Below are 27,051 nucleotides of genomic sequence, written 5' to 3' on the forward strand. Positions count from 1 at the left end.
CGAGGCCGGCCGGGAGGCGGGGATGCGGGGGGAGCGGGGCCGGGCGGAGCGCGGCTGCCGCCCGACAAAGCGGCGGGGGCGGCGGAGCGGCTGCGTGTGCGCCTCGCAAACAGGAAGTAGAACGACCTCAGTGACATCTTGTTGCTTTCCTGATGTTACCAGCGGGGCATAAGCGCGTTTCTCTCTTCCTGCGGCGCCTTTCTTGAGGACCGAGGCTTTTAAACGCAGCTGCACCACAGTACTTTGCCTCGGCTTACTCCTACTCCCAGGGCAGCAGCAGAGTCACCCCCTAAACCCCACGAGCAGGGACTGTCTTTTCGTCAGCCCAGCTGTCCTCAGATCCCTTTTCATACCTCACGTCTTTCCCACAAGATGCAGGACACGGGAGACATTCTCAGAATGACTTATCTCCGGGGCAGCGTTATGATGCGCTGTGCGCCCATCCAGCTCCAGAGCAGTTCGGGTGCTTTGGGGCCTGGGCTAGTGGTGGGTTGTCCTTTTTCCCTTTTTCCCAAACCCCGGTGCTGAAGCGTTAAAGTCAGGAATTTTAGATAAGCAGGTAATTGGTCTTCACGTGAAAATGCGGGACAGAAAGCCAGAACTATAATGTGAAAGTTGTAGAAACGAAAAAATAAAGGGAGGAAGTGCAGTTTCGGCTCTCACTCTTGCTAGATTCTGGTTGGGACATTTGAAGAGCTAAGAGTAGCCTAATTAAGAGGTAGTTTGCTATGAAATTCGTTGTAACTCGATGCCTGTGCTATGATCTTCATGTTATTTAAATATACTCAATGTGCCCTATGCTTTTAATCTTAAAAATATAAATTCTACTGCCCTACTACAAAAAAAAAAGCCCATTTCCATTAAAAAAAATTACACAAATCTTGCCAAAAAATCTAGACACATCATCTGCTTTGTTTCACTTGTAAAGTGTTAATTATGATTTTTTAACTAATGTCTAAGAACTTTGGGGAACATCCACTTTGGGGAGCATCCATGGGAACATGAAAGCAGTACATAGAATCCAAGCAATTACTCTTTTTAAAGCAGTTGAAAAGTATTTTCTCTGAGACATTTATGCTTTTTGCAGTAAAATCAAATGCAAACTCCCAAACTTCCAAATTTCTAGCAATCGTAACAATGTGGTAAGCTTAACTGTTTATGTGCATCATAATTTTTATTTAGCAAAGCAATTCAACTTAATTTTTTTTTTTTTTTTTTAATGAGGAAAAAGTTAAGTACATTTAGGGGTTTTCTCCCTTTCTTTGTTCTCTGGTAAACTCCAGTGGAGAGTTTTACAGTGGAACAGTCATAGATCTGCTACTGCTTTACTCTTCTTTTTACACAAAAATCATTATTAGATTTTTCAGTCATATTATTAAACGGCATGATTTGGAAAAGAAGCTGCGAAAGATGCTGAGAAGGGAGGGGAGATGTGCTTAATCCAGGCAGCGAGTCACCCAACAAACCCTCCCAGGAGCTGGTACTGACACATGCTGAGTGCCCTTCAGCAAGCTGGGTAAAAAGCCCAAAAACATCTTTAGAAGACAGTTATTTAAAGACATGCGCTCTGATTTTTTTTCACTGGATGGAGTACAAGCAATGCAGTTTGTTAGAATGATCCTTGTTACCACCCCCGCAATTTGCATCCTTCCTCCCAGAGTTCATGGAAGGCACTGTGCAGTTTCCACTGTTTGGGATTCTGTGTCAACTGAAAAGAGGTTTTCAATGGAAGCCTTTTTTCAAAATGGGGTGTGGGAGAATAGGTTTGGCTGTATTTCGTGAGTTGCTGATCTGCCCTGATTCTGCATCTCGTTGCCGAGAAAGTTTTCACTTGCTGAATTTTGAAATACCTGGATTTCTACTTCAACCTCTTCTGTTGAGGAGAGCAGTGGGTTACAAAACTAGTTTGCTCATACACAGGCATAGATTGGAGTGTGCACAGAAATTAAAATAATTTATAAATGTCTTTGTGGACCTTTCCCCCTTCCCTAGTTCAACCTGGCAAAAAGCAAAGTTATTTTCTGTGATTTTGAGTTGGATTATTAAAATGCTGTACCATCCTGGCTTTCAGAGGAAGTATTGGGAAAATTTGCAATTCATCCAAAACTCTGCTGCTCATCTTTGGATCAGTTCCAGGAAATATCAACACATTATATCAGTTCTTTGGTTCTTTGTGAGCTATTCTGCTTTCTTGTTTCCTTCTTTTAGTGCAAGAGTCTTCTTGGCTCTGCATCCATGTTATTGTGTGAGGTTCAGAGGTTGTAGGTGTGTGTATACACGTACATTATACACAGAATAAATAATATATATTTTGTATATAATAGGCAAATATATAATAATAACTGCAAATCACATAACCTCTTTTTGTTATGCCTGTGACTGTTGTTCTTACCATGCATTCTTTGTCCAGTTACATGTGTAAATATCACACTGGTCTTCTAGTACACATTTATTTGCATTTGAGTTCTCTTGTAAACTGTAAAAGGGGATGGAGCTACTTTTTCCTACTTTAAGGCTCTTCAAGACTTGTTTTTTAAAATTTAGCATAGTTATGGATTTGATAGCCGCTGTCTTACTCTCCGTTTCTAACCCTAAACCCAGTTCTTAAGATATTGTTTTAAATACCTAAACCTAAAATGTTATTTAGACCAGAGAAACTAGCGACAGAAGTCAGTAACCTATTAGATCATGTTTTCTGTTCCCCTGCCGAAGTATACCATGCCAATTCAGAATTAGTTAAAGTCAATGAAAACACTGCTAGAAACATATGGCATTTCCCAGTTCTGCACTTTACCTATTCTGGGCTAAGGCACTGCCTTCCAGAAGTTAATGATCACACTGCACTTCTACCTGAGGGAAGGAAAATAAGCAGGCCACTCCTTTCAGCTTTCTCTGTGTAGCGACAGAATGACACGTCCAGAATTAAAGGAATCTGGTTATATCCTTTTTGGTAGATATCCCACCACAGAAAAGTAGTTCCTTCCTCCACCCGAGTCTCTTCTTTTTGTTGAAAAAGGTATCCAGAGTGAAAAGTGGAGCACCTTCATTTGTCTTAGTGATTCATGGATAATGCCAGTGATGGAACTGAGTGCCACAGAATATTGTCAGGCTTGTGAGGAGTTTGTTAAAGCTTACACCTGCTGTATTTAATATGCACTTGTGCGTATGTTCACAAACCTGAGCACATTTCTTCTGTTCTTTATTGTCTAATATTGCTATTCAACTTACTTAACAAGTACTTAGGAGTTCATCACTCACACTATAGGAAAAGTGTATTTCTCTGGCATTGCAAAGATGAAAAAAGAAGATAATTTTTTAGATTTTATTTTTATTTTATGCCTGATGACTAAGTAGAATTAAGCATCTCTTCAGTTAATAAGCTATGTCTGATCTTGCTCACACAGGGGTGAAATCAGTAGTAAATACACAACAGGCATGATACCAAATTAAATCCCAGGCCAGCAATGCTCCTTCTCTTTCGTAAGCATCATAGAAAGAGTCCTTGCATAACCCTTTTTATTTTCCTTTTCCTATAAGGGTGGATCTCTGTGTCTTTCTTACTCCTCAGGCCTCTCCCATTTGTTTTCTCCTTGATGCGCCCGTGTGATTACTGTCCTTTAGGACGAGGAGTTTTTGTGCTGACCTCCTTTTGCAGCTAGTCAGAGCAACAGGTTTCAGTTTAGCAGACTGAGAGGAATGAAGAGACTCTTCACTTCAAGCACTGCTAGCCTCTGATGACCTTTCGTGCTCTGATGGAAAGTGTGCCCTTTTCAAAGACAGTGGCTTGGGTTATTACGAGCCGTAGCTTGAGCTGGGCAAGTTGTATTTTGACGTAAGGTGTCCAGGGGTAGTTGACCAAGCAGAAAGTGTTGAAAAGTCCTGCAGTGAAATTCTAGGCATTGTTAAGTTCAGGAAGAACAGCTTTGTCTGGAACACATCAAAATCTCCTCTCCTAACGCAGCGCCAAAAATATTAACACGTGATTGTGTTAGGACAATTGGTCGCATTTAGATTAACCTCAATTTACAGTAACTTGACCTAAAGTTTAAGGCTTCACAAATGACTTCAGCGGTGTAACCTGAGCTGCCATCAGTGAGGAAGTCTCCTCGGGAGCTGTGTTCTCTGCTTTTGCTCAGGGCTGTTATATATAGTAAATATAATTTGCGCCATCCCTTGTATGAAATATGTAATATTAAATACTTGTTAGATTATGCCCGTTGTATTAGTTCCCCCCCGCCTTGTAGGTGGGACTGGCTATATATTGGAAACTGATTTATAAGTAAAAGGATGTGGCTCGGCCAGGAGATGGGCCATGTCTGGGCTCCAGGTGTTGATCATCGGTGCTGATCATCACATGAATGGCCCGAGATGGATATCATGGAAATCCTCAGACAGATCCATGTGAATGCAGCCTTCCCATAAACTCTCATCAAGAATTCACCTACTCCTCCGGACATTGAATTATTTCTCCTCATCACCAAAAAAAGAAAATCTTATTAACCTATGGACTCTGAAAGGAAGAAAAGACTGCTGGCTGAAATCTTGGCCTCAGGTGGAATTTTCCCTATAAAAACAGCTTGGGCCAGGATGGAGGTGTGTGGGCATAGGGGAAAACCTCTGCTGAGGCTGACTCCTTGTTGCACACCCAGGGCTCACCCCGGGCTCGGCTCTGTTCTTTCCTTGTGGCTGGCTAGATAGAATTTGACGGCTAATAAAATTATTTTTATTTTTAATCTGGCTGAATAAATTCTCATTTATAACAGGGCGGTGCTGCCTTGTGCAGCCGCACGTCCAGCGGCTTCACTGAGCAGGGAAGGAGGGAGGGCAGACACGCTTCTTCCTTCTCTCCTGGCTTCCTTTTTAGCTGCATCAGATCCATCGTTTGTTTGACTGTCCCTCCCGTGGGTAGCACGGTCTTACAACATCTTAATCCTCTTGTGAAACTCAACCCTTATCCCAGGATAAACATCTGGGACCTCTGAGTTCACACGTGCTTACCTGGTGGCATACACTGAACTTCACCTGGTGTCAGTACACAATTCTGCTCCTGGGCGCAGCCACTGAAACAGGGGCGGCTGTAGGTAGCAAAGGAGCCAGGGTTCATTTTTATTTAAACACTTGCATGTATAAGACAGTTGGTTGCATATTACTCCAATATGTATAATTCATGTGAGAGATATGCTTGAATTAGCAGAGGTTTAAGAACAGGCCTGACAGCCAGTGAGTGCCGACTGGAATCCTTCAAGTGTGTTTTGTGAATTGAAATGTGAGGCACAATCTCTGACTGGAGTTAGGAACCTGTGATCAGTTTTGCAGGCTGGGATCTCACAGGCTGTTCAGATAAGCAGCATGCTTGTACATTCAGTGGGAATTTGGGAGCCATAACAATCTGAAATATATATTTTTCTAATTTGTCTAAGCTGGTGAAGCACAAAGTCATGTAACTTTGCCCTTTTGCTTCTCTCTTTACTTCTTTTAGTTTCTTGATATTTGTAGCTCAAAACTCCTACAAACTGCTTCTATTTGCCTTCTGAATACTTGAAATTCAGTTCCATAGGGCTTAGGAGAAAATGTCTTTTTAAACTTGCAGTAGTTAATAAGATTGCAGCTGCTGAAATTCTGTGCTTACAGGAAGAGCTGCCTTCTTTCAAGACTTCCCTCTTTCAGACTGATTTTGTTTGCCTCCACACACCATTAAAATTAGTGAGGCAATAAGAACAATTCAATCTTCAGTTGACCTGAGAGAAGTGTGTCCACCCATAGGAACTTTGCATTTTTAGAAGTTTGTGGAAGTGCTAAAGCTAACGCTGCAGTGCTGTTGGTAGCACAGATGATCTATTGTCGTTTGCTTGCTGTCAGTTCTTCACAACCACAGCACAGAGAGCAGGAAAGAGGTTTGAATTTATGACTTTCAGAATAACTAAGGGAATAAACAGAAAGATCAACAGGTCAAGGATGTTTTTTTCCTTTTTTTTTATCACTTTCTGTAAGGTTTTCATACAGGTCTCTGTAGTGTCCTTTAAGTTCTCAGCTCTCATTACTGAAGCTTGGTGGAGTTGTGCTTTCACTGATGTAAGGTGGAGCTGTGCCTCTGCCCCCCTCCTGTCTTCACTTTTCTGTCTCCTCCCTACATTACTTTTACTGTGTGCCATACAGTAACGCTCCAGGTTTAATGGAACAAATCATCTTCATTTTCCTTTGCTCTTCAAATTCAGAGGAACAATTGTTCAGTGCTGCAGTGAACATGTAGTTTTTCTTCATCATCTTTATGATGCTTGCGAAAAGAAAGGGCCAGTTCAGAAAGTCCTTGGATATTGTGTACCTTGGAAAAGAGCAGAGAATTGGTTTTTAACCTTACTCTGACCCCAGGTAGCATCACAACCAAGAAGCCAACATGCCTATGTATGTGTGTTTGTGTAAACCAGTACCTGTACTTACACACTGGTTTCTAACTGTACTCCAAGGCAAAATGAAAATGTTTATGATAAGTTTTCATCGTGAAAGGGGATGTGATAGACCAACAAGTTTTAGAATCACTGATACATACCCATTTGCTGTATTTTCATCCTCTTTCCTATAGCTCATATCTAATCTTCTGTGATGTTTTGGCACTTCTGCATTGTGTTTCATCTAAAGGAGGAAGGGAAGTGGCTACGGCAGATGAGATTGTAGAAGAATTCTGGAAAGTACAGGAGTTTTTAAATCACTTAAGATAATTCCTTGCATTAAGGAGGACAGATCAGCACTTTGCCAAAAAAGAAATTGTTGCTTCTGTTTATGCAGAATATTGTAATTCAGACTCTCTAGCATCTGCAAAAATAACTTTAGATCTGACTGTCTTACCTCACACTAGTTGCCTTTGGAGTGTTAAGTGGATTGTTCCATTTCAGCTGTGGTCTGTGCTGCTGTTCTTTTTTGTCTTCAGAGCTGGTGGCTGTTGTTCTGATTTCTCTGGATTGCATTCCAGTGCATAACTGAGGCAGCAGAGGGAAAACTGCTACTGACAGCCAATAACCCATTTTTAACAATGCTTTTGGCAGGCACTGTTGCTACATATTTTTAGTTGTCATCAAAGCAGGTAATGTGGCTTTGAAGGCTTTAGTGGACTCATGCAGAAGACTGTAGATTTCTGTAACTGAACGGGGTTCACATTGTTTGAAATTGACTGAAGTGTTCTGCTATGTAATCCACGGCTGGATATGAAGCAGTGGTTTCAAATAAGCTGTAGGTCCTTCTATTATTGCACATTTCTGGACTGAGCTTGCAGTCTTTGCCTTCCAGTAAAAGTGGAGATATGATGCTGAGGTTGCAGTGGTGTCTCTCTTTTTTTTTTTTTTCTTTCTATTTTCCCCCTAATTTATGCCAGGTAGTTTCTAAACTGAAAGTTTTAAAGACTGGATTGCTGCAATTTTGAAAATTTACCTGAGAGAATTTTACTTTACATTTCTTTCACTCCATAGGATTTTGCTGGAGCTTGTTCTTTCTAACCCATTTTAATATGTATTTTACATTCTATAAAACAAAAACAAAAAAAATCCCACTTATTATAACTCTCCTCCATTTCATTTACAACAAAACAAAACCACTTTATGGTCATAGTAAGGTTTACTGCCCTTCTCAGTAACACTTTTGCTGTGGAAAATGTCAGCAGTGGGTGGGGGGGGGGTGGGGGGATGAAGAATTGTGAATGTAGAATAGAAAGACCAAAATTAATTTTGATTATTTTTGAAAACTTTACCTATAATTGTGATATAGTATCCATTTACTTACAGCTAGGCAGGGTTTCTGGGAAGTTAGTCATGGACTTCTTTTCCACTTAATGGTGTCTTCACATGGTACTGCCTTGGGGCTAATTAGATGAAGCAGCTGAAAAAAATTAATGTTTTGCTGCTATGAAACAGGGTGATCTCAGGGCTGCAGTCCTACACCTGTACAGTCTGCCTGTGGTACCAATGTAGGAGGAAAATTATCTGTCTAGGAGGAAAGCAGTGGGTTTTTTTAGGTGTAAGGTGAAGGTACACGCTGCCGTACTGGGGAAGATGGACTAGAGGAAAGGGCAGGCAGCAGGTTCCACGCAGTTACTTTAAACTTCAGTAATCAAGTTGTTCAACAATTCAAAATATCTCCTGTGATTTTGCATCTGCTGTCCTTTACAGCTCTGCAAAGACAGCAGTTTTACTTCCAGGATTCATGTGTGGAGATACAGCTATGCATTTCCATGGACAAACCAGTTCTAGATATTAGGAAAAGCTTCCTTGTTGAAAGGATGTTCAGGCATTGGATCATGCTGCCCAGGGGAGTGTTGGAGTTGACATCCCTTGAGATATTTAAGAAATGTAGATGTGGCACTTAAGGACCTGGTTTGGTGATGGGCTTGGCCATGCTGGGTTAATGGTTGGACTCTGATGATCTTAAGGGTCCTTTCCAGCCCGCCAGTTGAAAGCCTGGTAGTTGTGGTGCATTGCTGGAGGTAATTTGGGAGTGAAATACTAATACAGTTTATGGACCATCAGGCAGAACATTACTGGGAGTGTTTTTAGGAATGCTGCTATAGTTACCCTTAAGGGTGAGGTGATGATCCAAAGTGTAAAGGATGATGAAGAAAGTATCTTCCCAATCTAGCCCAAAGAAGACATCAGCTGGCCATAGCATAGGCTTGTATCAGGTAGGTGATAACTATCCTTCCTTTAAGGAAAAAAAAGAGGGGGGAGCTTGTATTCATTTTTTTTTTTTTTGTTTGCTAATTTCCTTCTGAAAATTTATAAACTTGGTCTCTTGCTAAAAGAAGAAAAAACATGGTTTTGCTTGATCTTTGCAGTATGATGATTACATTTTTTTTGGCTGCTCAGTGTGTTGTGGTCATTTTAATTCCATGTAGAACAATAACTAGGTTAAGTAATTATGAAAGGCCCACATAAAAAGTTATCACCCTTGTGATGTCTTGACTTGTATACGGAACTAACTTGAGGTAACACTGAGGCAAAGGCCTGTGTCCAAGACAGACACTTACATGTAGTTTTATTTTCCTTCTATCTGAATCCAAATCTGGGCAATATGATGATAATTGTGTAAGTTAGTGTTTAAAAAGTTCAGTGGGTTTTTTTCTGTTTAGGATTTTTTGTTTATGTTTCTGACCTGCCTTCTCAGATGTTTTATGTTAGAATTAGTACATTTGCTAGAATCCAAACTGTTAGCACAATAGGTAGTATTAGTATTAGCAATATTGGAATATTAGTGCCTTGTGTTCCCTATATTAAGTTTCACTAGTGGATACTAGTGGAGAAGACATTGTTTCTGGTTTGAAAATAATTTGCTTCCCAAATCTGTGGCTTATCTCTTGTAGGTAGTGAATGCATGGAGAAGATACGTCATAAAGTCAAGTGAAGGGTTTATGGCAGCAGGTTTGGACTAGCTAGCTTGTCCCTAAATTTAATGGCAGGAGCAAATAAATCTGCTTGTCTCAAACAACAGCAGAATATTTAACAAATTTTGATCAAAGTACTTCACGGCGTGATTTTTTTTTTCTACTTCTACAATGTGACTTTTCTCTTTTTTTAAAGAAGATTTTCTATGCTCTTCATCTGTAAACTTAGACATTTGTAAATGTAGAAAGATAACTGAGGCCAATAAGTGAAAAGCAATGATTGAGTCATATACACCAGGCTCTGTGAGAAATGTAGCACAAACAGACTCATAAAATATTTCATGATTTTCAGAGATGCTTTTTGTTTACATATAGACAGTTCTTACATGATTCAAAATTTAGTATTTAAGCTGAGGATGAAATGTCTTTCCTATTGTAAAGGGAAGAAACAAAATGCCTACAGTTGTATAAAGCATCTATTAATGTGATATCAGGCATATTTTTAACAATTATATTGTCCATATTTTTTTCAATTTTATAATACACATTTTTTGCAAGAGTTAATCTTATAGGATATATTTCTTGTCTTTTGACCTTGGTTTGGTTGGTTGGTTGGGGGTTTTGTGAAGTGGGTTTTTTTTTATTTTCTTTGATGGGTTTTGGTTGGCTGGTTTTGTGGTTTGGAAGGAGAAGCAAGAAGGTGGTGCTTCAGAAATGCAGACACCTGAGGAAGCAGATGGGAGGACAGGAAAGAAGTGTGGGACAGAAGATGGATGGACCCCAGACTGGGCTGCACACAGTGGAGCTAAGAAGACATCAGCTGTAATGGAAGGACAGAAATATATAGCAGGGTGTTTGACTTATATAGAAATATATAGCAAGGTGTTGAACCAGTCAGAAGAGCAAAACTTTGCTCCTGCCCATGTACTTGGGCTTCACAAAGTCAGTGAGAGCACAGGGGATTGTAACAGCTTTTGCCACCTCGATCAGCCAGAGTTTGGTGTTGGGGCACTTAACAGGGCCATACCCATGGTCAGCTGCAAATACCAGGTGATAAATTAGTTGCTTTGGCTTGCTTTTCCAGGTCTTATGTCCATCAAAACATTACAGTGTGTTATGCTGGCTGATTTTCTGCACTGCTGTTAACTGGCTGGTGACCTTTGTTTTGTTCAGATTTCAGGAATTCCAAACACTTTCCATGACATGGCTAATGAATATGTATGGCAATCATTCAGCAAATGTAAGCCTCTGGACAGCAAACTTGCTCTTCTTAGTTACCTGTTGCATATTCCCTGGAAGTCACCAGTAGTTCAAATGAAAACCATTTTCTGGGTAGCTTCTTACACATTAGTCATGGACACGTATGTGTATTTTAAATCCTTTCTGTCCAAATCCTATTTGCACATTTCTAAAGTTGGTTTAGTAAGTGGTGCGGGGTTTTTTTCCTCCTGATGGATTAGCTTTGTTTTGCTAAAACAAGCTGCATTTCAATGCACTTTCGCCCCACTCTCCTCTATGCATATGTCCACTGCTAATATAAATCAGTTTTTAGAAGTGATTGTTGTGGCAGGTAGAAGGCAGTGTGTGTTTCTCAAACCAGTGGAACAAGTGGAAAATATTTTAGGTGTTTTAGGCACAGGGTTTTAGTGGCTGACTGTGATCCTGTTTTCTGACGGATAGAGGGAACTGCCCAGCAGCGTGTGCAGGCACACTCAACAGCTGTGAGAGATTGCCTTTCCCTTGGGTGGTACTGTCTCATATTTTGGGAAGGGAAGGAGTAAACTTCTGTCCCTGAGGTCAAAATGCTGTGAGGATTTTTGGAAGATTTACAGTTTAATAAGCCACAGTTATAGTCTTGTCCTCTTGTTGTCCAAGCAATCCTCTCCGTGTCTTGGTGTGTGAAGTTGGTGCTTCAGATATTTGGGGTGATTTGCATATCCTTAAACAGGTGAGCTTGAAAATCAGTGCTGTTTTTCATCAGACCTATATAGGTCATTACTGTCTTTGTCAAAAGAGTTGGGGTTTTCCACAAGAATCAAAAACTCTTCACAGTGTTTTGTAATATGATTTGTATGATCCAAAAATCTGCCTTTTGCAGACTTAAATTGTTTGGGGAGTTGACAGAACAAAGTTTTATATGCTGTATTTCCTGTTTCAGTCATAATACTGAGATGTCAGCATTCCTCAATAAGTAATCATTTGTGATACTGGCATTCCAGTAAGGGTCTTTGTGTCACAAAGTTGCCTTCTTTGGTCTGGAGGGTGGCAGAAGGACACATGTAGCCGACTATGTATTTTCAGCATGTATTTTTATCTGTCCAAGAAGTATCTGAGCTCAGTTTGGATAATTTGACTTTAGCCTTGAGGAATGATATGGACACTTATTGCTGGGAGGGCATGGGAAAACCCATCCTGTTTGACACTTAGTATGTAGGCTGTACCACGAGAGAGACGCTTTCCTTTGCCCTTGGACTGTAGAACTGAGTGGAAGGTCTCATATTATTTTGTAATATTAAGAAATAGTATTCTTTTTTGCTTCTCTCATTATTGGCAGCTGTGGTTTTGTGTTGCTTCTGTTGCTTTAGTTGTTCTGTACATATCAATATGAGTCAATCTCTTATTCTTTGTCGACTTGTAAAGAGATTGTTTCTATAATGAGATATAAAAGGTGTCCTATAACTTCAATTTAGTTCGTCTTTGAGACACAGAACATGTAATAAAAGAGACAAATTGAAAGATGCCCGTGGTGACAGAAGTGAAACCTTACCAGTAAAATCTGAACAAATTTGGGGGTATATCTTGAAAGTTATTGCTGACAGACAGAACCCAATACTTGCATAAAGAACTACCGTAATTTCTGTAAGAAACTGAGTTTTGGCAAGATGTGGGAAAAAAAAGATATGACAGAAATCCCCAACTTATTACTTACATTTCAGCCATATATGTGGATGATTTTATTATTTTTTTCTGTCACATGTCAGCACTTCCTGGCCCTGTTTTCCAATACTCCCTATTATGTAAGTTTTATTTCTAAACCTGGAGAATTTAGAAAACCAGAGCTGTAATTTCTTACAGTTAAGAAAAACAATTTGTGTATAGAAAATTTCTGGAAGTCCTCTGCATCTCTGCCATGAAAAAAACCTCCCTCCCTGAAAGCTAAGGATCCACAAACTGTAAGCTATTAAAAACTAATACAGACCTTAAGAGCTACATGTCAAGTGCAAGATATTTTTGTAAGTTTAAGGAAGTATTAGATTCAAATGATTGTTGAAGTGTGTTGGCTGGGCTCATGACTGAAAGGAAGAAGATAAAAAACAGGGTTTTTTTTCTTTTTTGTTTTTATATTTTCTTTTTTTTCCTTTTGCTTTTTGTCTTTTTTATTTCCCCCACTTTTTGTCCTTGTTTCTTTCTTCTTGTTTCTATTTTTCTTTCTTCCCCCCCCTCCTTGCTTCCCCTCTTCTTTCCCCTTTCTTCCTCCCTCTTTTCTTCTTCTCTCCCCTTTCTTTCTCCCCTCCCCCCCCCCCCCCTTTTCCCCCATTTTTTGCTTTTCCCTTTCATTGTTCTTTCTGTGGTAGGGGCTTTCTGTGGTCAGTCCTTCTAGGGGAAGAGACAGAAATCTTCTGAATTTTTACTGTTTATGAGTGTTATTTTGTATAACTGATATGAAAGTGCATAAATTCCTCACAGTAAACCTGTACTACATTTCATATATGTGTGTATATTTAAGTGCAGTCTCTGTATGATTGGTTTTGTTTAGCATAGGTGATGCCCACAGAGGGTTTGTTTTTATAAGAAAAGGTACTTTCACAAGTTCTCTGTAATGATAAGTATGTTCTGTTGCTCTATCACTCTTTGTAGCAGAGGATGTTGCATTAGTTTTTTAAGTGCCAGGGCAGAGCTACACAAGAAAGCCTTTGCAGTTCAGTGGCCTCATGCTGAAATTGCTCATAAGACAGTATAATTAATACAGAGATAACCTTACCGTGAGTAATGGATTTATTTATGGTAAATGTGTGTTTTGACAACTGGGAGCATACTTTTAATTTCCGTTTGTAAGGTGGAAGTTTGAAGAATTGGAGGGTTCTGACACTTCAAGAAAATTATGTGATTGGAAAAATGCTTCATTTCCTCCAAAATAATTTTTCTGCAAAAGCCTTTCATCCTGGCACAGTTAAGTTAGTTTAATTCCTCCAAGGGAGGTGTGTGTGAGTAAAAGCTCACAACAAAACTCTGTTTTTGCAATGGGTTTGTACTGGCTGCTTTAGTTCAGTGCCCCACTATTACTGCATATGGATTTATCTCAATAATGGCTCAGTCAAATAAAGGAGATGAAGTTTCAGAACCAGGTCATGTTTAAAAATTGTGTAGTGTTGACTTTATTCCTTCTGGCTGAAGCTTCTGTCAGGTGTAGACTGCTGCTTTTAAGAAAACTTAATTGTAATCTGGTCATCTCATTGAGCTGGATGTGTGGGAATGGAGAAGTGGCATGATCTTTACCAGTAGTGGCATGTGATACTATTTTCATGTAGTGTGATGTTAGAAATATATTCTGCAGTAGCAAATGCTGCAGGTTTTCCTCAGCACAACCAAAGGAAAAAAAAAAAAAAAAAGCATGCATCTTTAATTTTAGTAGCAAATAGCCAGTAGTTTGGAAGGGCTAATTCCACACAGCCAGGAGACCGTGATGGGCAAAAGTAAAGTAAAATTCATTTTTATTTCAGTGCCTATTCTCGAGGTGATGCTAGCTCTGTATTTTTGGAGTAGTTACACCTGTGTGTGTTAGTCCAGGAAATGAGGAAGCACTGGGAAAAGGGCATTAATCTGCCCCCTTATGCCACAGCATCACAAGGAATAAAGGAATTCCTTTACAGGAATAAAGGCCATACTGCTGACTTGTTCCCTGGTGTCCTGTTGGATCCATCCAAGCTCCTGTGTTTGCTGGTCAAGCTAGAGAAAATTATTGCAGAGAGGCAGAATCTCCTGGTCCCTGATCAGCATGTGCTGAGCTCTAGGCTGATCCTTTCACATGTGTGATTTCAGGGTTTTGGGATTTTTTTTTGGAGGATAAACAGAAGCATCAAAAGATTATTTCTTTTGTATTTAATATTAAAAGCACATACTAGTTTAATACATTCATATGAGCAAGTACATTAGGTACTTTAAAGAATTAAGCAAAACAATTACAAATGCTGAAATAAAGTCTACTCTTGAAAATACAAGTTAAGGGAAGCATGTAAGTCACTTAAATCTCTCATGAAATGTAAGGTGTTATAAGTTGGACAGTATGCAGAGCCCATTCCCACAATTAAAAAATAAAAAAAAAATCCTTGGCATTACTCCTGTGTGCAGGGGGAAACCCTTGGTAATAAGCTTTAAGCTCACATGCTATCCTGGACATAAAAATAGTCAGCTGTCCAGGCTGTGTAGGGCTGCAAGGAGGCTCAGGAGGCAGGAGATGCTCATCCTTGTTCATCCTGTGATGTGCTGGTCAGCAATGGCCAAAGCACTGGTGTCCTTCTGGGGCTAAATCACAGCTGTTAGATGAATGGTTTTGAGGTAGGGGAGGAAATACTTTTTAAAGGGTACTGTAAAAAATGTGTGTCTCTTTCATATTCCACCTCTCACCTGATTTTTTTTTTAATGTGATATTTTTGTGCAATTTTTTTTTCCCATTGCACATTGTTCAGTCAGTGTTGCTCATTTTGTGCAGCGGGAAAGAGATTTGACAAGAGCTTTAAAAAAATGGTATTTCTGCTTTAGTTTTTCCTATTTTTGGCACAGACTGATGTGTGAGGAACACTCACAGATTCACTGTAGCTTTGTGCACTTCTATATGGATATATTCCTGACTGCCCTGATTGTTCAGCTTCTGCCCCAGAAAGCTGACAAGGCTGCAATGGAAGAATTCACTTAAACAGAAGGAAGAAACCCAAGGTGGATTATCCTGGTAAAAGTAGCAGTTCTTGGTGTATTTCTCAAGAACTGCTACCATACTTAGTAAAACAGATTAGTTGGCAAACGGAAAAATCTGCTGCCTTTTGTTTTCCGCAAACAGGAGTGATGCTGCTTTTTGCAAGCTGAAGGAGGATACGGGGAGCCTAAAATTAAGCCAATCAATTAAGTTGATCACTAGAGAGCAGTCTGAAGGGCTTGTTTCAAATTTCCCATTGCATGGTTCCTGTCAAAGTAAAAAAATCACTGGTAGCAGTATCCTACCCCTCACGTGCACTTCATCTGGTTTTTCATTTTTAACTCACCTACTTCAATGGCATTAGAACAGTAAGACAAGAAATTTTGAAACAAGCCATAGATATTTAGAATATCATATCCTAATGCTCCTTTTTCTCAGGTCCATAAAGAACTCTTTCTCTTCCAGCTTTTGAGGTGGTTATGGAGTCACAGAATGGGTCGGAAGGGATTTTAAAGATCATTTACTTCCAGCCCCCTTGCCACTGACAGGGAAACTTTCCACCAGACCAAGCTGCTCAAAGCCCCATCCAAACTTATGCTATTGTCCTCTGGTTACTTGCAGTCTGTGTTCCAAAAAGATAATTCAGAATTAACCAGGTTAAACTGACGGATGAGGGCGATTTTTTTTTTTTTTTAATATGTCAGCTACAGTTATTCTTTCATGAGTCGTTTGTCATAGGTGTTTATTTCTGTTTCTCTGCTGAGGTCCTTGTTTGGAGTGTGATTTGATTTTTTTTTTTAATAGGCACACACACACACACACACACACACACACACACACACACATACACACACATACACACTCTCCCCACCTGAAACACTGAATTTTTCCTAGTTCTTAATTCAGATTTATGAGCTCTATTAGTAAAGTTAAAATTAATTTTCAAAACGCAAATTGGATGTGAAAATAGCATAGCCTATGCCTAAACTTGCTGTCACCTGTTAAAATAATCCAGCTACTTAAACATCTGAGCACCATATTTATACTGAAATTTTGAAGGAAATTGAACCAGGAAATGTTGACATTTAGGAAATATTCTGGAACAAAGTGGTCTTAAAATTCTGATCAAGGCAATAGAAGCCTTCTGTGCTGATACTGACATGGGGTCTTCATCAGTGTACTAGATTCAATTAGTTGGTTTAAGGCTGAAAGCTGAGTGTGAAGACAGCTGGAGGAGATTTCTGCTTCCCATAGGGTGAAAGCCAAGGTATCTACTAGTCTTTAAATATTTGTAAATACAGCAAAACTCCAGCTTGATAACTTTCCTTCTTACATAACAGGTGCACTGACGGTATTTAAAAAATTATTTGAAGAACAGTGTTTTGCTATGTTTATGCAGAGTGGTTTGTGTGTTCATGCAAAGGACATAGGGAGTTGTCAAGTAACACATTTTCATAGTCAACAATCAGTAAGAATTGACCCTTCCTTAGAAAAATTAGCACAAATCCAACCATGCTCCCAAACTGATTTATTCATATCAGGATTTCCTGCTTGATAATTTAAATCCTGTTTAAATTCAGCAATTTAAATTGCTTTGATTTACATCAGACATTCTGCCTTCAAATGAAGTGGGAATGTGCTGGGATTGAGTCTTTTTGCCATTTAGCACTACACTTATCCCATCCTCCAGTTTTAAGTTGCTTACATGGTTTGAGTGATGACTATCTGCACTTCCTTTGCTGTGCTCATCAGTTCAGACATATTTCTTTGTGTGTGTTTTTTTAACACATATCAGAATAAGGAAGGGGTTGAGTAATTTAGTAGTGTAATTGAGATGACAATGCAGCACAAATGTGTAATTTCTACAAATGTTTGTGACCAGTAAATATTTTGTATCAAAATGGAACTTGTTTATATACACTTAATTTCTTTTATTTTTACCATTTTCAGTTCTGTTTATTTTTTACTGGGCTAAAATCCAGTGAAATCTTGATGAGTTTGTTTTTTTTTCTCTTTCTTAACTAAGGACTCTGGCCCTCCCTGTCTCTTTTCCTTTAATTTGAAATCACAGGAGGAAATGGTACTTTTTCAGCTGCAGTCTCCAGATCAGATGGCTTCATCTGTGCTCAGCTGCCGGGGGGGTGAAGGTGTCTTCAGAGCAAGCAGATCTCATAAATGCACTGTTCTGCTTACTGGGGTAAATTGATTACTTTCATTTACTTAGTTATGATTTACGATGTATTGTAATGGGAAGGTTTTATTTTTTGACATATCAACTGGCATTTTGGAATCATTTGTCATTTTAGTGTCAAAAGCAATGAGGAAGGACAATGTGTTCAAGTAAAACACAGAAGTTTTAGAGAAATTTAGTAGTGAACTAGGGGTCTGTTGATACAGGTGCAAAGTAGAAGTGCAAAATTGCAGTGGTGCAAGGTTTTGAAGAGCACACCACCACCCCCTCTCCCTGTTGGAAACCAGTGAACAGACATTGTGACAAAAGATATATTTGTGTTTAAATTGAAGAGTAATGCACCGCATTTCACAGCACATTTAATTAGGAGATGAGATTGAAGGTTCTGGAATGCTGATATCATCTCCAGTGTCTCAGTTTCAGTGTCCGAATTTTTAAATGGCTTGTCTTAAGGTTCTTCAAAGGGAAGGAATCAAATGTAAGCCAAAAAGTTTGAAGTAGTAGTAGATGTGAGTTCAAGTTCCAAGCTGTATTTTGTTAGCCTGGCTGATTGGAATGACTGTTTTTATATACTCTCCTCCTCAGCATTATTTAGTGCATAGATTGCAATAAAATCAGTGCAGACTGGGACACGGTTCCATCACCAGTGAGTTTTAAGTTTGTGCTGGATTTGCTGGAGACCTGATCTCGATACCTCTTTATCCTTAGAAGAATAGGAGTGGGAAATATGAGTGTACTGGACAGTGAAATTCCTTGAGGAAATGGATTTAAGTGGGGATTAAAAGACAGAACTTGTTTGGCAGATGTTCTACTTTCCTGGTTGTACAGATCTTGCTACAGTAGAAAGCGAAGGGGAGGGCGGGAAGTTTTAACCTGTCCTGGTAATTCATTAGAACAAGAAGGTGTGCCTGTGTTTGGGAAGTACCTGGCACACCTGGGATGCACCATTGATCAGAGGGAATAGGCAGCATGGTTCACTGTGGCTTTGTAAGTAAGTTTCCTTCATTATGGAGATGGGCAAAGTCCAAAAACAAATTTTGAGGTTGTCATTAGTACAAGCAACTGACATGAGCAGTTAGTGTAAATCTCTGTGTATATATATATAAAATGTCATGTAGTTTTGCCAAAAATGCTAATGATGTAAATCTGTGTTTACCTATTGAAAATACAATTTATACTGTTGCCAATTCAGCAGTCCATAGAGATCTCGCAGATCCAGTAAATGTTGTAGAAAATGACAGCCTTTGTATCTTGGGAATAATTTAAGTGTGGTTTGTCAACTGTAACCTGGTTGACCATACTGGAAATTGCTTAGCTGGAGATTGCTTGAATATCATGATCTTTTCTTAATTTTTAAATATACATGTAAGGGACAACTCTCTTCTCTTTTGCTCTTTAGAGTTAGATCCTGAGTGCAGGGTAATAAAATATATTTGCATACTTTCCTTCCCCCACAGATTCAATGATTAGGAAAACATAAGCAAATCTTGACTGTGACCAACCTTACCTTTCTGACCATGGAAAAAGATAAAATTCTGATAGACTAAAAATAGATTTTCAAAAATTGGTCTGTGGGAAAAACGGGAAAGCAATTACATGGAATTAATGCAGAAACATTTATGTGGCTTGATCTGCTTTTCCCAGTTATGTCTGTGTTAGATTGTAGGCAGATACACCTATATCACTTCTTTGCAGACATGCTTGGCACTAAAGTTCTGTATGTAATGAAGTCTTGAAAAATTAGCTATCTGGTTATATTGTAGGAATAAAAATGTGAAATTCAGACCAGGCCCTCAGTTATGCTGGAGTAAATAATCTCTACTCTAATATTTATTTTTCCTTAATTAGTATAACTAAGAAACAGTAGTGAAGACGCTACCCTTGCCCCCACCTTTCCTTTTGGTGAGAAATTATTGCACTGTTTTCTAGAAAACACTTTTTCTGCAGCTTGAAACCTCACTTAAATGTAACATTTTTGTAGATTCTGGCAGGCAGATAATCTGGTCTGAGGACTGCACTGTCAGAATGGATAAGTACAATGTGTTCCAGACAGAGATTAGATTCAGTATGCACACCTGTAGGTGGTGGGTGTAGGGTTTAATATAATAAATGTTAATGAGAAATATGAAAACCATTAAAAGGGCATGATGAAGAGAAAAGGTGGTGGAAATGGCAGTGATGTCAGTAGTGTCCAACTGGTATGGTCGTAGTTTTACCAGTTGTGGCTCACTAAAACTACAGTGCACATTTCAAGATGAGTTTGGATTTACCAAAAGGGATCTCATGGCTTCTCCACAGTTAGTTGCTTGTTGTGCAAGTCCTCACTTTCCCTAAAAGCTGGGTTTTTTCAGGGGAAGTACCTGTGGCAGCCTGTAATTTAACACCTCTCATTACTCATTAGCAAAGGCATCCAGGCTCACGTTGTAGATGTTTCCCTTTAGTCAGGCTTCACTTAGGAGAAGTGGTTGATTGATTTCTGACTTTCTTTGCAACTAATTCTAGTTTACTTGTTGATATATGGCAGTTTTCATTCATGACATATTTTCTGTTTTCATCTGGAAAATCTCTTAATTGTTATATCACAGAAAAGTAAACGTGCTGCACATATTCTTTAGGATTAGTCTGTATCTGCTGTAGGGAGATACGGGACTGATATGGAGGGAGGAATGCTGTGGCTTGTTTGTGGCAGTTTGCCTTTCAGGAAGGGGAAGATCTAGTAGGGGATTTCTTGTGTTTATTCCTGAGGAAAGACTGAACACTGATTCAAAGTTACGTGGGTTGGATGCTTACCAGACTATGTACAAATACTAGTTCTACAAATGACTAGTTAGATGAATACACTTCTTTCCATCAACAAACCATCCTTACACTTTTGACAAAGAAGTGAAAGGGGATTTCACTCCTGTGTCTGTATCTATCTGTGGAGCTGTATTACAGTAGGAGGTCAGTACTGTGAAAAGCATTTGCTTGTTGTGGAGGAAACTAGGAAGGTATTGGTGAGATTAGTTCCATTCTTCATATTGCATCCAACTGGCAAGTCTTCACCATCCTTAGACTTTAGGTGAGATTTTGAAACTCAAAGAACCTGCAAGACAAGAGTTTAAACATAGGGGAGATAATGTCCTAAGCACTAGGTCTTAGACAACACAAGTTAAGCATGTCTTTGGGAGGTTGCAAAGCCTATCAGACAGGATTCTGTGTCTACTGTATCTGTATGAAAATTAAATGTGAATAAATTAAGCCTGAGAGTATAAATAAATAAAATACTAGAACAAAAATGCAGTTAGATACTAACACATGCACAGTGACATTGAAGCTGGAGGTGTCTGAAGTGTCCAGCTGAACATATGACTTGTTGTTTGTGAATGTGCTCGTTCATAAATATGGAAGCAGTCACTGAATGGAAGTCCTATATGTGCAGGGACATCTGTATCTGGTGTGTCTGTCTTAAAACACCTCAGGTGACAGAGCAGGTATGGACTATTACACCTCTCCTCTTCAGCACTAGCCTGCAGAAGACACCTCTACTATGGGAGGATAGATGTGGAAGCATGGGATGCATAGGTACACATCCCTCTGGTCACTGTTTGGTGTTTGATGCTTCCTCTCACTTCAAGGTGTGATTCACATTTCTGTCTGGGGGTTTTTTCTGCTGCCTATTATGCTCATTACATTTTGGCTTCCAGTAGTCTTTATTTATCTACAAATGGCTATAAATATTATATTTATATATATATATATATATATGTATATATAAATTCAGATAGATGAGGCTGTATCTCAGACTTTCTGACTCATGTGAGTTGTAGGATTTTGCCCTCCTGAATGCTGAAGACTGTTTGGGTTGTAGTGGTTTCCACGTAGGTTCGAGGTCTTTGATGGCTCTAAGTCACAGGAGTAAGAATATTAACAGACCAAATGCCTCAGAACAGCAGAGTTCTGATATAGGGCACTTGGATTTGTAACTTCATAGTTTTGCACTGGGTTTCTGCTTTCAGGCCACCAGACTCGCTGCTCCAGCTGGCCTTTCCCAGCTGCCTTGTTGCCAGGAAGCCGCAGTGTGAAGTCTTCAGTGATCCTGGGCAGGCACGAGATCCCAGCAAAAGCAGTGTGTCCTTCTGCCCCGTTCCCCATGACCCTGTGCCACTCGTGACAAGGAATGACGTCCTTGCAGCAGCTGAAGATGTGAGGGAGGCTTGGGGAGAAAGATGCCATCACCACGGAGAAGCCCAGTGCTTGGATGTGGATATGTGGAACACAGGGATGCTGGTGAAGGAGCTTCCCTGCTGCTGTTCCTCTGGTAGCTGAACTGCACCAGAGACACAGAACACCAAAATTGGCTGGAATAGTGCAAAGGTAGACCTGTGACATTTCTCTGGCCTGTTTCCAGAAAAATTTTTCACTCCGGACTAGTTGTATGCAGTGCTGACAAAGATCCTCTGTGGTGGTGGTGGTGGCTATTCCCTATGGCTGCTTTGTGCCTGGCCCCAGGCACAGGCCCCTGGACATGGAAAGGCACTTACTGGCACATTTCACCTCATGCTATCCAGGATTTGCTAGACAAGATGCCTTCTGACCACATCAAGTTCAGTGAAGCTGTTGTGGCCTTCGGCTCCCTGGGGTCATTTCTGAAGTCACCCCAAGCAGATATGAATGCAACAGTCTGTTAAAGGGTTATTAATTAATTCTAATTTTTCCTATTACCTGACTTGGTGAAGTTTCAATGCTCTGCTTTTCATGGCAAATTTGTAATAATTAAAGATTCTTGCATAATAAAAACCAGAGCAAAGAGAAAAGAGGAGAAACTAATCCTCATATTTAGCTAAACTGTTATTCTCGTTTACAGGATTCTGCTTTTAGTTCTTGCAGTGGCTATGGATACCTGTTCATTTTCTGACTGTTCCATCAGCAGTGGCAGGTGGGCTCTGTCAGACTTACTCAGCTTCTTTGTCTATCTTCTGGACACTGTGTGTGTGTGTCATGTATTCTGCATAGGGACGTTTATCTCAGATTAGCATTGACAAATAGAGCCACCACTCTTCCATAAAAGTGAGGATTGGTTTGCAGACTCTGTCTATTGGTTTTGCATCCCTGTATGAATTATTAGTAGTTTAGTAAGATTAAAAACAGGAAGAGGCACCTCAACTCTAATTCCTTTCCAGAGGTTGAGTGTTGCACATAGAGGAACTCCAAAAGATGTAGCTAGTACAAGACTGAAAATATGTTATTTGACTTGATCTTTCCCATAGAAAGGAGAGGGAAAGGAATTAAATGCATAACTGTGAGGGAACAGGAACCAAATCTTCTCGGAAGAAGTTCTGAAGTAAATAATGTTTGACACTCTTAAGATATCTTAAAAAATAAGATAGAAGTTAGTGCAGTGGTTTTGATAGTATTAACATGCAGATGTAGTAGAAGAGGAAATACTCACACTGTGACAGTAAGACACCGAAAAAATGAAGGCGAGGAATCTATCTGACACTCTACTTCTGTATTCCTAAAATAAGAAACCAGTTTGAGGATGTCATCATCTTCCATCTCTGCCATGGAAGAGTTGTCAAGCCTCCATTTAAGGGGGCTGGCCTTGATTATTTCTTCACTGGGAGACATCCAAGGCGAGCCATGGTGCTGGAGGAAGCGCTGTGCACAGTGCTGTAGGTGGCACCCTTCCCTTTGCGATGGTGCTGAACCAGTGCCAAAGGCAGGAAGGAGTTGGGGGCACTCTGCGGGTGGGAGCCCTGCACCACTTGCCTGACTGGTGTAAAGCCACACAGATCTGCTGGGGTGCCTGCTTTACCCCAGCTGAAAAAATCCATCCCCTCCCTTGAAAACATCAGGTGAAAGCAGAGCTTTGCCTACTTGTCATCAGTAGAGATTTTCCAGCTGTGCTCTGTGGAATCTGCAGAGCCCATGGCACGCCTTGTCTGCTCCCCCTCCAAACACCTCCCTGTGCCCCTTGGGCAGCCTTGGCCGTCCATGGTGTGCAGCCACACTCCAGCTGGTTCCGTGGTGCGGGCACTGGGTTTGTACTGGGAGACACCTAAGATGCTGCTATTAAAGATACTATTTCCTTTGTTGGTTGTAAGATTTTATTTGACCCACATGTTAAAAGGGGGTCATTAAATCACAGCATTGCTTCTCTCAAAGTGCTTCTGCCATGAATGCTGAAGGTTATTTTAAATGCCTGCTTGAACTACATCAGGACTGAGGGTCCTCAGCCCTGTTTGTGTTCCTGTAAGTACAGACCAAAAAAGACTGACTTTTTATTTACCTTGTGGTTTGGGAGTTGAGAGTCGGGACTCTGGGGCCAGAGCTACAGTGGGGTTACTGTGTCAGCTGAGCCAGGGTAACCCTGTATGGCAAATGCAAGTCAAGTGCTGTGAATGAAGCTTTCATTTCCTGGTGCCAATGCTCTGGCTGAAAGCATTCAACTAAAAATATGTCTCTAAAATGGGCAGTCATCTGACGTTTTATTTACTATTATGGTTTGGACATGGGTGGATGAGACATTTTAATAAATTACTGTATCTTTTTGTCTGTTCCTGATTTATCACATTTCACTAATTCAAGAGGTATTTATTCCTAATAAATTGGAACTTCAACGTGATGACTGATTTGCATGAAGGTGCTTGGAGAAGAAGGAAGGATAGGGACAAGGAGTGTGAAGCAGAAAGCAAAGCTTTTCATTTGTTATTGATGTGACCTAATCCTCCAGCACCAAATTCTGTGCCAGAAGGTATTGTATTTGTACCTACTACAGGTACTCACTGTCCAATCTTTGTCACACTTCAAAAGAAGTTCTGCTGCTCTGTGTTATGGCTGGATTGCCTCTGTCCTCTCAGTTCCCTACAAGGCAGGGAAGTCATGTCCCTGTTTTACAGGTGCAGACTGAGTATCATGTTACCCTGATCTCCATCCTAATTATGGCTACGGCCATAGACAAAGGAATAACACTTTGGCATTTTCTGCCAGAGATAGAGGAAATGCAGTGATCCTTTAGGGACAGTGATGAGAAAGGGTAAAATTCTGAAGCAGTTCCTGCTTTAAAAAAAGCCCTACAGTTCTGCTTTAAAAATGAAAAATTAAGAGATGGTCTGTTATAGAGGGTGGAGAGGAGGAGCTGCTGCTCTGCTGTCTCAGATACAGAGTTCCCTCTCTCTTTAGTGACACAGTGAAGAGCCATGCTGCTTGCTGAGGCTGCTGCTGCTGCACAGTCCTTGTTCATTTTGATAGAAAGAAGTTTTCCAGGAAGGGGAGGGGAAAAGAGGGCAGCTAATATCCTCTCTTCACCTCCAGTGCAAAACCAAAAGGATCTTAAGTGATGCTCTACGAATAGAAATTTTCATTTATCCCTCTTAGTGGTTGGTACATTCCCCTGCTTCTGATTAGTCCTTCAGCACTGTGAAGAGCCAGTTTGCTCACACTGCTGCATTTTTCTATCAGGCGCAGACTAGCTTTTCACTCTTTCTCTCCCTTCCAAACCCACTTAAGGTTTCTTTTGGGGTTTGTTTTCCTTTTTTTTTTTTCCTTTTTTATTTTTTATTTTTTGCAAAGCAGCCATGAGAGAGGAATAAAATAATTTTGAAGAGCATTATATGGTGAGAATTTTGACAATGAGTGGAAGATTGTAATTACTCTCTTCCATTAGACTCAGTGGCTTTGGACAGATAAGCTGTATTGAAACGTGTGACCAGGGCATGGGATCATGGATTGTCTTTCACTGTTGTCATGGTGACAGTGATGCAGGTGGCCTATAACTGCCTGGCTGTCAGATCTTATACATCAAACTGGTGCTAAGTGAAAATATGTTAGAGGCATGGGGGGAAAAATTGCCAGCAGTGTTTATAGGATCAGGTGGAAGAGAACTGGATCGCTTTAAAGGCGGCTTTTTGTGAAAGCTGTGGATGGCTCAGGGATGCTTCTGTAGATTGTTTATGCCTTCATATGGGCAAAGTCAGCTTTAAGGGGGGAAAATATATACAAATATACATCATCATTGTTATATCTTTGCTGCTTTCTCAAAGCCAAAATGATGGTGGTGTTAGGCTGAGCTGGAAAAGAAATGGGAAGAATGGCAAATACTTCTAGGTGGGAGCTGGAGCAGGCTCTAGAACCCAGCAATAGCAGAGGAAAACATGATTCACTACTATACCTCATAGTTGCTAACAGAAAGTTGTCCAGATTTAGAGATGTTAAAAAAACTTAAATTGTGAAATAGCACCTCAAAGTCAAGACATCTTATAGAAAATGTTTGTTAGATTTGCTATAATTTCTTTTCCAGAGCTGTTCTCTCTCATGGGTTTGAGGCCCACATTCTCTGACATTTCAGAGAGATTGTGACCCTCATCCCCTCCCCTTTCCAGCTGAGGGGACCAGGGTTTCAAACCACTGAGATTTACAGTAATTTCTGACACTAAAATTAATCTGTGTCATTTTGGCATGTCCCCCTTGTCTTGTACTAGCTATTGAACTACCTTCCCTCTATAATGGAAGTAAACTCTTTGCAAAGAAAATAGTGAAAGTGATAGTGCAAAAATTAACTTCTATTCTTGCCAAATATGAAGTATTTGTTTCCTGCAGTACTTTTTCTGCTTCTGGGAGAGCCTATGGTAGACTTGCTTACCTCTTGCAAGTTTCAATTGCACCTTGATAATTATTAAATGCATACAATTGTGAATTGACAGTCATCAGCCAAACAATGTGTTTTATCAGTTGAAGGATATAATCAATTTGATGTGGCTAAAATTTTAAATAGAAAAAAATTAAATAAATGCAGTTATTTTTTAGTTTAGTGCTTTTTAACCTGCTATTCAGCTTCTCTGCACTGCAGAACACAGTATTTCATGTTTTGGTTTTATGTATTTTGGGGTTTGTAGATGACACAAATGTTTTTATTGCTAGTAGGAGCAACTTTTCATCAAAGTTCCCTATGAAGCATTTAACCAGAGTCAAATGCTTATTTATGGATCTGTCAAGGATACTATTGATGTAGGGAATTATTGAATATTTATATGAATTAGCAAAATCAACAAGTTTACACAATGTGTCTGGTAAAGATACATTGTGTAAAGGGTAGTTTTGATCTGGCTGAGAGTGGAGGAGTTTCTGGATTTGTTCTGCTTTTTGTCTCTGGGTTTTTTTGCTATTTTTTGACCAAGCTTTGATCAAGGTTAGATCTTTATCCCTGTTCTAAACATTTCAGTATTTTAGACAAAAAGTGAAGGATGGAGTGGGAAAGGTCCTGCAGTTTAATGGTTAGTCCTGGCCAAACAATCTGTTCTTCCTTCTCTTAAATGGTCAGTATGTTTGCAAGAATTTTGGGAGATTTGCCTTTTTTTTCACTCTATTCATGAAAGGCATTAGGTAAGTTAGATACTACTCACAAATGCAAGATGAGAGTAAAAAAGTTTGGTACAGTAGTGAGGGCAGTGTCAGATGGTTAGAACACATGAAGCTGAGCATTGAGGTTTCCATTTCAAGGTTTGCTGTTGGTGAACAGTGCGGCAGGGAGAAGGAAATCAGCCTCTCCTATGCATGTAACTGGAGAGGAAATAAAAACTGTAAAGATTAATTATTATTGATTCT

At 39.9% G+C, this 27,051-nt stretch overlaps 1 protein-coding gene across 5 annotated transcripts in view; it reads left to right on the top strand.

Annotated features, from left to right (window-relative positions):
* The window catches only part of MAML3 (mastermind like transcriptional coactivator 3), a 243,629-nt gene that overhangs the window by 2,883 nt on the left and 213,695 nt on the right, over positions 1 to 27,051 (top strand). For 3 of the 5 annotated variants that reach the window (XM_085578253.1, XM_085578254.1, XM_085578252.1), the window contains exon 1: positions 1 to 27,051. This exon is cut by the window's right edge. The exons of the other annotated variants lie outside the window; for them this stretch is intronic. The gene's annotated coding sequence lies outside the window, so the exon portion shown is untranslated. 5 annotated transcript variants of the gene reach the window in all.

This window comes from Lonchura striata, chromosome 4 (assembly GCF_050655825.1).
Source record: "Lonchura striata isolate lonStrDom1 chromosome 4, ASM5065582v1, whole genome shotgun sequence".
NCBI classification, from domain to species: domain Eukaryota; kingdom Metazoa; phylum Chordata; class Aves; order Passeriformes; family Estrildidae; genus Lonchura; species Lonchura striata.